Source organism: Mesoplodon mirus, assembly GCF_964341445.2.
Source record: "Mesoplodon mirus genome assembly, chromosome: 9".
In the NCBI taxonomy this organism is placed as follows: domain Eukaryota; kingdom Metazoa; phylum Chordata; class Mammalia; order Artiodactyla; family Ziphiidae; genus Mesoplodon; species Mesoplodon mirus.
In genome coordinates, this window is record NC_138985.1 from 61,827,993 (window position 1) to 61,845,704 (window position 17,712).

The window sequence follows — 17,712 nt, forward strand, 5'->3', positions numbered from 1 at the left end:
TCAGAAAGCTAGAATTGATTGCTTTGCCTCTCACCAGGTCTTTCCCTCTTGTTCTGTTTCTCATTTGTCAAAGTGAAGCCTTGATGAAGGCTTTCTACTCTCCCTGTCGGCCCTGAGAAAACTAATGTTCATTCCAAGTGCCAGTTCCAGATGCTACCAAACATCTGGTCCTTAGAGAGCAGAAGTACTGGTCAGTTTCAGCAGGAGTAAACAGAACAGGGAAAAATGGTCTCCTCTCCGATGTTACCCATGTGTCACCTGGCTCTGGGCCCAGAGCCTCACAAAGTCTCTCTGGGAAACTTATCTCTGCTTCTGGCCATGACTCAGTATGTCACCTTGTACAGTCTTTCCCAGAAAATGCTTATTGCCATCCTTCCCAGAAATCCTGCTCTTGTATACCTACAAAGCCAAACATATTCCCTATATAAAAATAACCACAATCCATTGAACCCCCACCCACTCTCTGTTCTGATCTCCCAGCCAACTGAAGTTCCTTCTTTTTCCAAGGGATGTAATGCAGCGTTGATAACCACATGCTATGTGAAGTGGAGGTGTGGTTTATAGCAACAATATCTAGTCCTCTTTCAATCACAGGGTGTTGAAACATACCCGTTGCACACTAACAGTAATGCAGAAGTTTTGTGCAGTCCAACTATATCAGATATTAAAAAATTCAAGTATATTGTATATATATTTTATATAACAGTTGATCCTCATTGTTCACAGATTCTGTATTTGAGAATTTGCTTACTCACTTGAATTTCTTAACAACCCTGAAATCAGTCTACTCAAGGTGTATTCATGGTCACTGTCAGACATGCACAGAATGAGAAAAAATTTGAGTTGCCCAAGGTGCTCAGTTTCCAGCGGAGGCCAAATAAGGTGATGTCTCCTTATTTCAGCTCTTACACTGTAAGCAAGTGGGGCTTTTTGTGGTCTAATTTAATGGCATGTTTTTCACATTTTTGTTGGTGATTTCACTGTTGAAGAGAGTCCCAAGGCATAGTGATAAAGTACTGTCTAGTGTCCCTAAGCATAGGGAGGCTATGATGTACCATATGGAGAAAATACGTGTGTTAGATAAGCTTCATTCAGGCCTGAGTTATCATGCTGTTGGCCATGAGGTCAATGTTAGTGAACCAATATGTATTAAATAAATGTCATTAAATGGAAACATACATAGAACAAGGTGGTGTAATGACTGGTTGATGAAAAGGTTGTGATCAGAGGCTTGCAGAAACCCAACCCTGTGTTTCCCCTGGGAGCAGTGGCTTAGTGCTTAATGTGTTCAACGTGACTTTACAGGACATAACTACATGCATATTGAGAATCGATTATTTACATATCAAAAAAAAGTTAATTTTTGAAATATGTACTGAGGCTGCCATTTTCCCTTGGTCTATATGCTCAAGAGTTGGTGGTTGGCAGAACTAGAACAAAAACTTTCAGTTTGTATGGAAACACAAAAGACCCCGAATAGCCAAAGCAATCTTGAGAACGAAAAATGGAGCTGGAGGAATCAGGCTCCCTGACTTCAGACTATACTACAAAGCTACAGTAATCAAGACAGTATGGTACTGGCACAGAAACAGAAATATAGATCAATGGAACAGGATAGAAAGCCCAGAGATAAACCTACCCACATATGGTCACCTTACCTTTGATAAAGGAGGCAAGAATATACAGTGTAGAAAAGACAGCCTCTTCAATAAGTGGTGCTGAGAAAACTGGACAGCTACATGTAAAAGAGTGAAATTAGAACACTCCCTAACACCATACACAAAAATAAACTCAAAATGGATTAAAGACCTAAATGTAAGGCCAGATACTATAAAACTCTTAAGAGGAAAACATAGGCAGAACACTCTATGACATAAATCACAGCAAGATCCTGTTTGACCCACCTCCTAGAGAAATGGAAATAAAAATAAACAAATGGGACCTAATGAAACTTAAAAGCTTTTGCACAGCAAAGGAAACCATAAACAAGATGAAAAGACAACCCTCAGAATGGGAGAAAATATTTGCAAATGAAGCAACTGACAAAGCATTAATCTTCAAAATTTACAAGCAGCTCATGCAGCTCAATATCAAAAAAACAACCCAATCCAAAAATGGGCAGAAGACCTAAATAGACATTTCTCCAAAGAAGATATACAGATTACCAACAGACACATGAAAGAATGTTCAACATCATTAATCATTAGAGAAATGCAAATCAAAACTACAATGAGATATCATCTCACACTGGTCAGAATGGCCATCATCAAAACATCTACAAACAATAAATGCTGGAGAGGGTGTGGAGAAAAGGGAACCCTCTTGCACTGTTGGTGGGAATGTAAATTGATACAGCCACTATGGAGAATAGTATGGAGGTTCCTTAAAAAACTACAAATAGAACCACCATATGACCCAGCAATCCCACTACTGGGCATATACCCTGAGAAAACCATAATTCAAAAAGAGTCATGTACCACAATGTTCATTGCAGCTCTATTTACAATAGCCAGGACATGGAAGTAACCGAAGTGTCCATCAGCAGATGAATGGATAAAGAAGATGTGGCACATATATACAATGGAATATTGCTCAGCCATAAAAAGGAACGAAACTGAGTTATTTGTAGTGAGGTGGATGGACCTAGAGAGTGTCATACAGAGTGAAGTAAGTCAGAAAGAGAAAAACAAATACCGTATGCTAACACATATATATGGAATCCAAACAAACAAACAAAAAATTGGTCATGAACAACCTAGGGGCAAGACGGGAATAAAGATACAGACCTACTAGAGAATGTACTTGAGTATACGGGGAAGGGGCAGGGTAAGCTGGGACAAAGTGAGACAGTGGCATGGACATATATACACTACCAAACGTAAAATAGATAGCTAGTGGGAAGCAGCCGCATAGCACAGGGAGATCAGCTCGGTACTTTGTGACAACCTGGACGGGTGGGATAGGGAGGGTGGGAGGGAGGAAGAGGCAAGAGGGGAGAGATATGTGGATATATGTATAACTGATTCACTTTGTTGTAAAGCAGAAACTAACACACCATTGTAGGGCAATTATATTCCAATAAAGATGTTAAAAAAAAAAAAAGAGTTGGTGGTTGGCAGTGATGCCCGTGTCAGCCTGTCAGCCTTTAGTGACATACTGAAGCCCATGTGTGTCTGATTAAGTGGACTTCTATATCACTTTAGTGAAATGAACGCTCACAGACGTGGGCAAATAGCTTAACAAATATTCCCACACAGAAGTGAAAGATGGTATGATATTTGTAATACAAGAAAGAAAAGTGAACAAAAACAATTTTAAAAAAGGCAGAACTTAAAAATTCAGCTGTAGTATGAGCTTTTGGTCAACTCCTTATTAGGTGAATGAAAATTTTGTAAGATTTGACACACTTGCTCTTCTCTAATTAAAATTAGTGAGAAATATTTTATACAAATATAAAATATATATGTGTGTGTATATTTATATATATTTATTTAAAATCACTACCATATATTCGATGGCTCTCACCCTAAATTGATATTTTGCCTTTGGTATTTGCAAATGATAGTTGTGTATGTTAATTACCTACAAATTATAAATGATTCATAATTTAAAAGTTTTTACTGATGGGGTAAGAGACCATTGGAGTAATATAGTTGCAATATTGTTGGACTATAATATCCAATATATATACCAGTATATAATATCCAATATATACCAGTATACCAGTATAAATATACTAGTATTGACTATACAATATATTGGAGTATTATAGTTAGAGAGAAGAGGCCACAAAAATCATGTCTTCTTATAAATGGACACATGATCTACAATTTTACTTGTAAGTGTATATTTGAACATGAACTCTTATAACTGTTCAAGGTCATTAATAAAATTCTGGGGAATTTAGTCCTGTTATTGGTGACAGCCCTTGGAAACTTTATCTTTTTTCTCTTGTACTCATTCCTGATGTGGAATTCAGCGCTTAGTTCCAAATGCCAAATCACACTTAACCCATAATATCTCAGCTCTGTGTGTTTTTCTATAGAGAAAAAGAGAAGGAAAAGGAAAACCCTTTAAAATTCTTTGGATGGGGGTTTGATACTTTTCAAAATACTGGTCGAAACCAATTAATTGGAAGGTAAAACACATAAAATGGTAGGTTATTACAAACTCTGCAGGAAAATGTGAGGGCTTCAAGAGAGTCAACCAACAAACCTCTTGATGTATTTGAGAGTGTTGTGAAATATTTTTATATTCTAACAACTTCAGGAAGCTCGTGGAGAATGTGTACTGTGCAATCATTCCCTTGTGTGTTTCTTCACATTCTACCATGTGAGCTGCTTGCCTCATTTGTAGGTTCAGCTGTCTACCCTTGTGTGAATAGGGCCTCTACAAATCCTCTCCTGCAGGGCAATTTTAACATACTGAGAGATACCAATTTGTCTTATTCTTACTCCTGTGGAGAAAAAAGTTTATATCTCAATCCCAGTCCAAACACACTCAAATTTATTTGCTCACTAAGTCAAAAGACCAGGTATTTCTGTTCTGAGATTCCTTGTACCCTCTGGGGATTAACAGCCTGTTTGGTTTTAGGAACCATTGAAGAGAGAGCCCTCAGGGAGACATAGGTCTTTAAGGAGAGACTGGCTTTGCCCTGTAAGGGAGAAGGATGGAATTTGCAGCTTGATGTTGAAGACCACATAGGATGGGGTTAATTTCTCCCAGATGAGAAGGACAGGATTCAGGTTAAAGGGGTTCTAATAACCAGTCCCTTTGGAAGCATTCTGAGAATGGCAGGACCTAAAAAGGGAGTCAGGCTGGTTACACCCTGTCAGCTGCCTTCCTAAGACATTTTGTGCTTTTCTCTGGTTCCACTGCCAGCTGGCTTCTAGTTCAGCTACTGGGGGGCAATGGCAGGCAAGAGGACTGGAGGAGGAGAAATCAATGTGTTGTTTCCTGCTTGCTTCCTCTTTGCGTGCTTCCTCCTTTTGGTTGTCCGTGACTATGTCTTTCTACCAGACTGGCTGTGTGGCCCCTCCTCCATGGTCCAGCTCTCACTGGGCTCCTATAAAACTGTTTCCTCCTCTTGCACCTTTAGACCTAGTGGTGGTATTGGCTTTCTTCTGCTAGCCTCTGGGAGCTTCAACCTCTTTTGTGGATTCCTTTAATTTGGGCCATACCTCTATAAATATTCCTTTCATTAAACTTTTTAATTGAGCCATTTACCTGGGATTCTGCCTTCTTCTGGAGCCCTGACTGTTATGGGTCCTAGAGAGGTAGGGCACTAGCAGCTTGGGTATGAGGCATCTTGCCTTGGAAGCCTGGGATGTTGATGATTCTGTTAGCAATTACTGTCTCTTGATTTGAGGTGTAAACTCTGGTTTAATGGGAGAATATGCCATGAAATGCACAGAGTATCAACTGCCAAACTAAGAAGTACTGACAACAATAGCCTGACTAATTACATCTGTCATGATCTTAGAGGAGACTTGGACTATGAGAATAAATGTCAATTATCATATTATATGACTGTAGACAATTGAGGTGAATTTGTAATAATCTGAGATGTTCCTTGGAAGCTGTTTTTTTTAAACAAAAGACTATAAAACATTCTCTAATTTACATATATATATGTTTATGAGGCAGAGTCAGTGGTGCAGATGAAGTCTGAAATAAACATTCATTTATATATTTTAGATTCATGATGATTTAATATAAGTATGCATTATCATAATTATTTTGAATATTTAAAATATATAGGGTAAAATGGTATCAAATTAAGAATATCTTTTTAATAAATCATAGTGATGAAATAGAGAAATCTGGAATGTATTTAATAAAAGGTTATAGATAAAGTTTCTTTTCTAGCATTTAGTGACCTTGATGTTACTATTTCATAAAGTCTAGGTCAATTATTGTGATGACTTTATGGAATAGTTTCCTTTCTTTGAATTTGATACAAATATATACAGTGCTTTATTTCCTGTGTAGGTAATCTCTATGAATTTCAGATGATGGAATGAGATTTCAGTGTACATTTTGTCGTAAGACTCCCAGTTCACTTAAAAGATCTATTTTCTGATTCTGGGTATAGTTTCTTTAGCACTGATACAAAATAAAGTCAGTGCATCACAATATAATGTGTATTAAATGGTTTGTTTATTCATCAAAAGTCTGCACATAGGGATTGCTGTTAAAAATCCACATTAGTGCTTTGGACTGAATATTGCATTAATAGTTTTAAAACTCCATTTTAAATAGAGGAAATATTGCTAAAATTTGTCACTATCCTTCTTCATAAACGTTTTAAAAACCTCACATATTATCAGTTATATTTTTCATGTTGTGTCTTTATAAATGGCTTTCTTAGGTCAAGATGTGACTGATTCTTATCATATGAACACCATTTACATGTATCAGTGCTGCCATCCCCTCATACTCAGCATGTCCAAAATTGAGTCCATCCTCTTCCTCACTAAATCGCTTTCCCTTCTTTTATGATCATACTGTTCTTCTGTATTTTTTGTCATTACTTCAGTTTCCAGGGCTAAAAATCTTGAAGCTCTCTTTGACATCTTTTCCTCCTTCATTGTGCCTATTTAATCAAAGTCAAGACCTACCATTAAAAAAAAAAACAACATTTGAAATATCTCCTGGGTTCTTCTTTCCTTTCTTTGTCCACGGCTATCAACAGAATTCAGGTCTTTAGCTGCTTCATGTGTGTACTCCTAAAGGATTACACATCTCTCTAGCAACCCTGCCCCAATAAACACACACACTCCAATCCATTATGAATTTTACTCCTAGACCCACCTTAAAACACCAAATTTATAATATTACTCTTATGCTATTACTATTGCCAACCACATCTTAATTTTAAAAGCCTTATGACATGACCCTAATTTATTTATTCATCACCATTTAAAGCTATTTCCTAACATGTGTTTATATTTCCAATCCAGGCTACCCTTCAATTCAGTTTCAGTGACTTTCTCATAAGCAGTTAATATTTCAGCCACACATATCTGTGTTCCTGCCATTTCCTGAATGGTCCATGCATTCTTACCCATTCATTTATTTGCATATGCTACTCATTCTGCCTAGAATGCTCTTCCCTGCCTCCAGCCATCAAGTTTGTAGCCATTAAGAAGTCTTCCACGGGGCTTCCCTGGTGGCGCAGTGGTTGAGAGTCCACCTGCCGATGCAGGGGACGCAGGTTCGTGCCCCGGTCTGGGAGGATCCCACATGCCGCGGAGTGGCTGGGCCCGTGAGCCATGGCCACTGGGCCTGCGCGTCCGGAGCCTGTGCTCCGCAACGGGAGAGGCTGCAGCAGTGAGGGGCCCGCGTACCGCAAAAAAAAAAAAAAAAAAAAAAAAGAAGTCTTCCACAAACATCTATTCACTCTCCAGAATTTGGTTTTCATTTTTCTGTGCTATTCTATATACAGTGAGTGTATTCATATAAAGAGTGTATCTCTCAGCTCCAGGACTTGCAGACCCTGCAGTCAGAAACCCTTGACCCAGGTCCACCCAGCAGTGGTCAGGCATGAGCCCCAGGACTTGGCTTCATGCACCGGTGGGCAAGTACCAGCCCCAGCATTGCCTGGGACCTGACTCCACCCACCAGTGGGCAGACACCAGCCCCAGTCCCACATCCTGCCTTGTCAGGACCCAGCAAATATACCAGAGGATAGTACCAGCCCTGAGAGCCCCCAGGACCCCAACTCTGCCCACCAGCAGGCCAACAGCAGCTATGGAACACCTTGGGTCCCTCAGTTAGCAGCTGCAGGATCCAGCTCCACCAAGTAGTGGGCCAACACCAACTGCAGGACACCCAGGACCCAGCAGCCAGAGACCCTGGGACCTGGCTCCACCTACCAGTAAGTCAGCACAAGCCCCCGGACTCCCTGATCCCTTGGCCCCATCCACCAGCAGGCTAGTACAACTCTGAGAGAGCATAGACTCCTCAGCCAGCCACCCCACATCCAGCCTCACTCACCAGCGGGCCGAACTAGCTTTGGAACACACCATGGAACTGGCAGCCTGATGTTTCAGGAACTTGCCCTATCCACCAGCAAGCCAATACTAGATCAGGGAACTCCAGCCCCACAACTGCTGATCCCAGAACCTGACTCTGCCCACCAGGGAGCCACCACTAGTCCTGGGACCATCCCCTGCTCTCCGCCCCACCAAGGTTTGGCAGCCAGACAACTTGTAACCTAGCCCTGCCAATCAGCAGCTGGTAGTCTTAGCAGAAGGCAGGGCCTGGCTACCAACCAGACCAGGGCCAGCCAGAACAAGACAAGGATTCCCACTCCTGCCACTTTTATTCAACAAAGTATTGAATGTCCTAGCCACAGCAGTCAGAAAACAAACAAACAAAAACAGAAATAAGAGGAATCCAAATTGGAAAAAAAGAAGTGACTGTTTGCAGATGACATTATATTATACATAGAAAATCCTAAAGATGCCACAAGAAAACTACTAGAGCTTATCAATGACTTCAGTAAATTTGCAGGATACAAATTAATATACAGAAATTTGTTGCATTTCTGTACACTAAGAATGAGCTATCAGAAAGAGAATTAAGAAAAAAATTCCATTTACCATCACATCAAAAAGAATAAAATACCTGAGAATAAATCTAAGTAGGTAAAAGACTTGTACTCAATAAACTATAAGACACTGATGAAATTGAAGATGACCAGAACAAATGGGAAACCATGTTCATAGATTGGAAGAATTAATATTGTTAAAATGACCATACTACCCAAGGCGATATATAGATTCAGTGCAATCCATATCAAAATACCAATGGCATTTTTCACAGAACAAGAACAAATAACTCTAAAATTCTCATGAAAACACAAAGGACCCTGAATAACCAAAACAATCTTGAGAAAGCAGAACAGAGCTGGAAGTATCGTGTTCCCCGCCTTGAGAGTATACTACAAGTTATAGTCATCAAAACAGTATGGTTCTGGCACAGAAACAGACACAATGATCAATGGAACAGAATAGAGAACTCAGAAATAAACCCATGCACTTATGGTTAATTAAAGATAAAGGAGGCAAGAATATATGGTGGGGAACAGAAGTCTCTTTAAAAAGTGGTGCTGGGGGGGCCTCCCTGGTGGCGCAGTGGTTGAGAGTCCGCCTGCCGATGCAGGGGATACGGGTTCGTGCCCCGGTCTGGGAGGATCCCATATGCCGCGGAGCGGCTGGGCCCGTGAGCCATGGCCGCTGGGCCTGCGCGTCCGGAGCCTGTGCTCCGCAACGGGGGAGGCCACAACAGTGAGAGGCCCGCGTACCGCAAAAAAAAAAAAAAAAAAAAAAAAAAAGTGGTGCTGGGAAAACTGGACAGCTACATGTAAAAGAATGAAATTAGAACATTCTCTAACACGATTTACAGAAATAAACTCAAAATGGATTTAAGATCTAAATGTAAGATCAGAAACCGTAAAACTCCTAGAAGAAAACGTAGGCAAAATACTCTTTGACATAAACCATAGCAATATTTCTTTCTGCTCTGTCTCCTAGGGCAATGGAAATGAATAGAAATAAAAGTAAAAATAAACAAATGGAACCTAATTAAACTTAAAAACTTTTGCACAGCAAAGGAAATCATTGACAAAACAAAAAGACAACCTACTGAATGGGAGAAAATATTTGCAAATGATATGACTGATAAGAAGTTAATATCCAAAATATACGAACAGCTCATACAACTCAATATCACTAAAAGAAACAACACAATAAAAAAATGGGCAGAAGATCCAAATAGACATTTTTCCAAAGAAGACATATAGATGGCCAGCAGGTATATGAAAAGGTGCTCAACATCACTAACCATCCAAGAAATGCAAATGAAACCCACCATGAGATACCACCTCACTCCTGTCAGAATGGCTGTCATCAAAAAGAGCACAAATAACAAATGTTGGTGAGGTTGTAGATGAAAGGGAACACTTGTGCACTGTGGGTGGGAATGTAAATTGGTGCAGCCACTGTGGAAAACAATATAGAGAGGTTCCTCAAAAAACTAAAGATAGAACTACCATACCATCTAGCAGGTCCACTCCTTTGTGTATATTGGAAGAAAACAAAAACACTAATTTGAAAATATACATGCACCCCAGTGTTCATGGTAGCATTATTTACAATAGCCAAGATATGGCACCAACCTGTTTCTATCAGCAAACGAATGGAAAAAGAAGCTGTGGTGTATATATACAATGGAATACTACTCAGCCATAAAAAAGAATTAAATTTTGCCATTTGCAACAACATGGATGGACCTAGAGGGTATTATGCTTAGTGAAATAAGTCAGAGAAAGGCAAATACTGTGTTGTCACTTATATGTGGAATCTAAAAAATATAATGAACGAATATTACAACAGAAACAGACTCACAGAACAAGCTAGTGGTTACCAGTGGGGAGAGGGAAGAGGGGGAAATGAAAGATAATAGTTTGTACCTCTTAATCCCCTACTTCTATGTATAAAATAAATAAGCTACAAGAATATATTCTACACCACAGGGAATATAGGCAATATTTTATAATACCTTTAAATGGAGTATAATCTATAAAAATATTGAATCACTGTGTTGTACACCTGAAACTAATATTCTAAATCAACTATATTATAATAAAAGTTTTTTTAAGTTATAAAAAAAGTATCTTATTCATTTATGAATTCCCAGAATCTAGCTTTTACCTTAAAATAAGTAGGTGCTTGATAAATGTTGGTTTAATAAAAATATGTCATATTAATTTCTCTTTGTCTTTGCTGAAGCCCAGTTACCTTTAAGCTCTGTTTCTAACAACTCCAAATCCTCAGCATTCACAGAATTAAACTATTATGACTTGACAATTTGTATTAGGGTTCTGTATAGCTATGTACTGAATGTTTGTGTCCTAATCTCCAATGTGGTAGTATTTGGAGGTGGGGGTCTTTGGGAGATAATTAAGTTTAGATGAAGTCATGAGGGTCGAACTTCCATGATGGGATTAGTGCCCTATGAGATGATGAAGAGACCATAGTTCTCTTTCCACCATGTGAGTATACAGCAAGAAAATGCTTATTTGCATACCAAGAAGAGGAAGCAAATTGGCTGGCAACTTGATCTTTGCCTTCTAAGCCTCTAGAACTATGAGAAATAAATTTTTCTATATGCCTCCTAGTCTGTGGTATTTTTATTATAGCAGCCTGAATTAAGACATATAGAGATTTATTTTAAGGAACTGTCTCACATGATTCTGCAGTACATACTGTGTAAGGTCAGTGTGGTATTCTGAGCTTCTTGGTGAGCAAATGAATCTTGCATACAGTCTACTACTGGTGCCAAACGCCTGAGAATTGGGGGATATTAAAGTTCTGGAGATATATTTATCTTAAAAAAATAAAGGATCTGTTGGATTCAACATGCTTTTATGTAAAAATTCATGGCTTATAGATTAGTACTTATTTTCTGATTCTTTTCATCTTTTATAGTTACACTGTGAAATGAAGGCAGGAACCATTTATATACTTTAGGTTCCTTCATATCAGCCATTGATGAATATAGTAGATGTTTATAGTAATATGTAGCAAAATCCTTAAAATATGTTGATGTTATACTTGCATGCAATTGCTTAGGATCTAAATGTACGGGCTAGAAAATAAGGGTAGTAACCTCTCAGGAGAAACAGAAGGGGCTGAATTTTCTGTTCTGGCATTGAATGGGTAGAGACATAGTAGGTGAGAAAAGATCCTCAACCCCACCTTGGACTTGGGGCTTCTCACAGCTATTCCCTGGTAAATAGGCAAACAAGAAAAAAACCCAAACACTTGGTTGTCAAGAGGGCAGGAAAGAGAGCCTGAAGGCTCACTAAGAGAAAAGTGTGTGGTGTGTTGGCTGATGGTGGTGAGAGCAGGGCAACCAAAGGAGCACTTGTAGAGAAGAGCCCAGGAATGTCTCATGAGACACCTTAATCTTCCCAGATTCCCAGCAGACCAGATCTTTATGGGCTATATATATCCAGAGCCTGGCCCCCATCTAGGGGAGGAGTTTACTGTGGATCAGCCTTATTCCGGGCATAGAAGCAACAGCAGCAACGATGTGGTAGGGGTCCAATTCTCGGTGGTGCTGTGAGCAGTGAGGGTCTGTCATTACAGTGATGTGGGAGCATGTGAGAAGCAGGGAAAGAAGATGGAGCAATCTTCCAAAGACCTTTATCATTTGCTACCTTTTTGAGTCAGGAGGAGGAATTTAGAGACAGTGATCCATTAGAGAGCTGTTATGCTGTTGATCTGCACCCTGTCTCTATTCCTATCCAGGGTGCTCTAGGGAACTACTTGCAGCAATCTATTAAGTTATTTATTTATTTATTAAACTTAATTATTTATTAATTATTTATTAACTAAATTGTTGACAATGTTAGGATTAATTTATTAATTAAATTGTTTATTTTTATGTATTAATTAAATTGTTGACAATGTTAGGGTTACCCAGATGGGCATGTATATTAGAACTCTTTGTTTCATGCTACAGAAACACAACTCAAACCAAAGTAGCCTCTGTGAAAAATGGGATTTACTGGATTATTTACCTGAAAATTTCAGGTTTTTTTCTCATTTCAGACATGGCTGAATCGAGGGGCTTAAGAATGTCATGTTTCTCTCTCTCTCTCATTCTCTGGCTCTCTTGCTCTTTGGCTCTGGCTCTATCTTACTCTCCGTGTCTTGACACCACATTCCTCTGAGCATTGATTTCATTCTGAAGAACGTTTTTCTAGTTTGTTGGAACAGATGTTTGTTGGCCACTCCAAGTCCTTCCAGCCCACAGTTAGAACAGAGGTAGGCAAGTAAGGGATAGTTGAGGAGATTCCTTTATAGCTCTGGCTGCAAAGCCCCAGAGAGAACCCCATTTAAAAAGCCTTGTGTCATATACCCAATTTTGGATTTATTTCTTTGGTTGGTCAGTACTGGATCACATGCTCACCTCAAAGAGGACGTTCTGGGTGAACAGAAGCTTATGGACAATGGAACAGAGAATATGTGATTTGAGGGCATACCATGTATGTTAAATCAGAGTGATACTCTAATAATCACATTCTATACTTACAACACTAATTCCTTAGTAGAGTGAGTTGACCCTGGAGTAGCTTGTGAAATACATTTAAATTTCCCTTCCTTGCCTTTTCAAATTGGACAGTTTTATTTCTAAAGCATGATTTAACTGTAAATTACATAAGATTTAGAGGGATGAGTTCTCTGAAAATACACAGGGTCCCTATAGCTGCTGTCTTTATACCGAGTAACACCATGAGTTAACCCTGCAGACTGGAGTCTTAGGCCAGGGAGAAGGGTACAAGTGTCCATGTAGATCTTGAAGCTAGTGACTGGTATTTAATCAAGTAAGAATGTATATATAGTACTTAAAGTGTGCCAGGCTCTATTCTCAGTGTTTTATGTATGTTAATTCATTGAATCCTTACAACAACTCTATGAGATAAGTACTGTTTCCACACCCTCTCCACCCCATTTTATAGATAGGGAAACTAAAGCACTGAGAAGTTAAGAAACTTGCTGAACATCACATTTAGTAAAAGACAGAAGTGAGACTTAAACCCAAGCACTTTATCTTCAGAATCCATGCTTTTAACCACTAGAGTCTTTGATGTGTGCAGATCAAAGAGAAAGGAAGGCGGAGTGTCCTGTACTATTCCTCACTGCCCCCTATCACCTAGCAAAGTTGTTTTCAAATTCTGGGACTCTATGAAACTCTTGAGTTTCATTTTCAAATGCAGTTCATTTGTCTCAAAAATGGTTTAAAAATAGGGAGACTTAAAATTGATAGAGCAAATTTTAACACTTTGGAAACCAAAGTATTAGCCAGTTTTGGCAGATTACCTCGACATTGCCCAGATATTGAAATGAAATTTTTGCCATTTCTGAGCATATAATTGAACTTCTTGTAAATGTGATAAGAATTATTAAACTTGTCACATTGCATTGGTGTTTAAAAAACAGTTGGTCTGTGTACACTTGAGTATGTTAGTAAATGTCCACAATACTCAATTAAATGCAAGGCAAGGCTCAGGCATTTTTACATGTTTCATATCCATTGGTCATTTAAAACCATTTCTTTTTCATAAAAATCAAGTAAGATTTCCCTGCACATATAAAACTTGGAAGTCAGTGGCTACCGCATCCCATTCTTTGGGATACCATAAGAGAAACCAATAAAATAAGAGCATTGAGCAATGTGGAATTTCCTGATGACTTGGAAAAGGAGAGGGCTTATACCACATACCACACAGAAAATGGCTTGGGATTCCTCTTCAACACTTTGCTTTTCAAAATCTCTTTTGATCCCCACCCTATTATGTATGAGGTCTGGAGGGAGGGAGAGGAGATGAGGTAGCCTACATTGGAGGAGGGTGTCCCAATACCCTGGGCTTCAGTATTTTTGCCTCTTGAATTTTCCTTGGGACTTACTAAGGCCTACTCTCCCTAGAAAGCTACATGGGTGGATAAAAAAATAAGACTTTTTCACCTGCATATTTTTCTCTTAATTTGTATTCAGTACTCTTCTCATACTAGAAAAGTGGTCATGATTACACCTTAAACTTTTAGTTATGATTCTCTTGCCAAAAATATATACTTTATAACATGAGAAAAGTGTTAAAAAATTAAGAATAATCCTTAAAAAATAAGCATTACATTAATTCTATTAATCCTGCATGTACATTGTAACTATATCAAAAAGCATGCAAAGGAATATAAGCTATACTTAAATTTTCTTTTGGGTAAGGAAGGAAGCCCAGGCCCTTTTTGTTTCAACTGTAGAAGACAGACACGCTGATTGCGTGGCCAGCAACACTTCCCTGCATGCCAGGACACCAGAATGTTACTGAACAAACACACACCAAGCCATGAAAAAACAGACAGTGAATACCTAGGCTAGGTGGCAACCAGAATATCAAATTTGGGCATAATGGGCGAGGAGGTCAACTGCATGGTGGTGGATGGCAACTAGACTTGTACTGGTGACCACTTTGTAGTGCATCCAGATGTCCAATTATAATGCTGAACACCTGAAACTTACATAATTAAAAAAAAACCTTTAAATATCCTAAAAAAAGAATATCAAATCCTTAGTTAATGCCAATTACATTTCTTTATGCCAACTAATATTCTAATATTTCTGGTATTAGAGAATGCTTCTGTGGAACTTTTTTTAAAAAAGCCTTGTTTTGTCATATTCCAATTGCAAATAAATTCTTCTTCTCTCTGGCATATGATGACAATTAAAGGGGGCCTCAGATTGATTATTGGAATAGTAGAAATCAGAGAATAGAGAACTTATCCTATCTCCCAGTGTTCTAGAACTTATATTTTAAACCATTCTGGAAAATTCTATTTCTGGAATTTCTCCATTTTATATTATATGCATAGATTACTTTTCTCAATTTATTCAGTATTTTATGTGTCTATTCCCTCATGCTTTAAATAATTAGTAACCATCATTTCTGTGCCAGGAAGTTCTAGGCCCTTTAGATAGATGAATAAAATACAATCCCAACCTCCAAGACAATGTGAGTCTAGTGGGAAAGCTCACAGTTTCACTTGTGTTTACAGGGTCAGTTTAACTGCTGATTTGAAAGGACTTTAAAAACCACATAATCTTAGGAGGCAACATTAAAAATGATCACTGGGGTGTACTAGTTTAGTTCTCATGAGAGAAATTTTGCAGTTAAAACAAATAAAATCCACCCCCAAAACCCTGACTTAGCTCTGTTTGGGTTAAAATCTGGGACATCTGTGTAGATCAAACCAGTTAGATAATCACTAATTCCTGATCCCTTGCCATTTAAAAGTTTATTTATTTATTTATTTATTTATTTATTTCTGCTGCATTGGATCTTCGTTACTGTGCAAGGGCTTTCTCTAGTTGTGACGAGCCGGGGCTACTCTTCCTTGCGGCGTGCGGGCTTCTCATTGTGGTGGCTTCTCTTGTTGTGGAGCATGGGCTCTAAGCGCGAGGGCTTCAGTAGTTGTGGCTCGCGGGCTCTAGAGCACAAGCTCAGTAGTTGTGGCACACAAGCCTAGTTGCTCTGCGGCATGTGGGATCTTCCCGGACCAGGGCTCGAACCTGTGTCCCCTGCATTGGCAGGTGGATTCTTAACCACTGTGCCACTAGGGAAGTCCCCGATCCTTTGCCTTTTTGCTCTATATTATAGCCAAAGACAGTTTGTAGGCTGATCAGGGACCTTTGTTAAAAGTTTGTGCTGAGTTATTTGTGCTGCATTACATTTCAAAGTTGGGTCAGAGTGTTCAATAAATTGATTTTTCTGTCCCTTCTATTTCTTGTTCTAGAGCTCTGCCATAACTGGATACATGCGACTTCCATTCTGTGGAATGGAAGTACCTATACCTCAAGTGACAGAGGCAGGCTTTTGAAGTTTTCATGAAGCAGTTGTGCTGATTTGCTCTTTGTTCAGCGTGGAGGGTAGGATGTGTCTGGCTCATCTAATTTAGACACTTAAAAGTCAGATCCCATTTCTACTTTTGAAAACCATCTGGGCTGCTTTTTATTCTGCAGACCCAGGAGCCCTCAGTGAAATCAATGGGGTTGGCAGGAAATATCTGTGAAGAGGTGAGGTTAGCTTGTTGTGTGCAAGACATTTTTCTGAGACCTGGATAAGAGAAAAGCAGCTTTCTCGGGTGATATTTTTACAGAAATAAAGACATTTTGAGGGCTTTTGTGGAATGGTTAGGATTTATTAGAAGATAGGACATGTTAAATATGCTATTAAAAACTGATGTAAAAACCAGTATGCATTTAAGTATTTTTCTTTTAGTTTTGATTGACCTCTAGAATTAAAAACGTAAATGACTTAAGGCACAATTTCTGTGTTCTTTTCTTCTTATGTAAGAAAGATTGTTTGGGGGCAATATGTTATAAACTTTTCTTTATCTTTCAAGTTCAGAAAATGGGGACATGTTAGAGGCTCATACTGGTAAATTGCAAGCTCAGAAGCTCTTTGATTAATGCTGTTATTCTAAAATAAGATTTGAGCCTAGTTATGGTGAAAAGAAATACAGTTTCATGCAGGGTCAGTATATTGGGCAAGGTGATACTATGAATAAAGTTCAAGTGCCCTCAATTGAGCCTCTGTTATTTCTTCTGTGTCAGTGTAACCATTTTCCAGTCAATAGTGTACAAATATTTTTAGACACTGCACAGTCAGGTAAATTCTGTTGACCAAAGGTAAAGATCTAGCTGTCATTAGTTCACCAAAGAGCAAGGTGATTTTCATTAATCATTTTTTTAAATTCTCCAACTCAGTAAGTGGTTATTTTATCCCTGTTATTATTTAATATTTATGGTGCCAAACTGAACCTCAGGTGTATCTATACGGTTGATATAGAGTACAAAACTATTAACTCTCTATCAGTTTGATCACTGTCATATGATTTAGTGTGAAGTAATGACATCAAGGCCCATTCCAGTCCCTACATCTAATCATCCATTTATAAAAACTAGGAAAAGCTTTTGCACAGCAAAGGAAACCATAAACAAAACGAAAAGGCAACCCACAGCTTGGGAGAAAAATATTTGCAAATGACGTGACCAACAAGGGATTAGTCTCCAAAATTCACAAACAGCTCATGCAGCTTAATATCATCAAGACAAACAACCCAATCAGAAAATGGGCAGAAG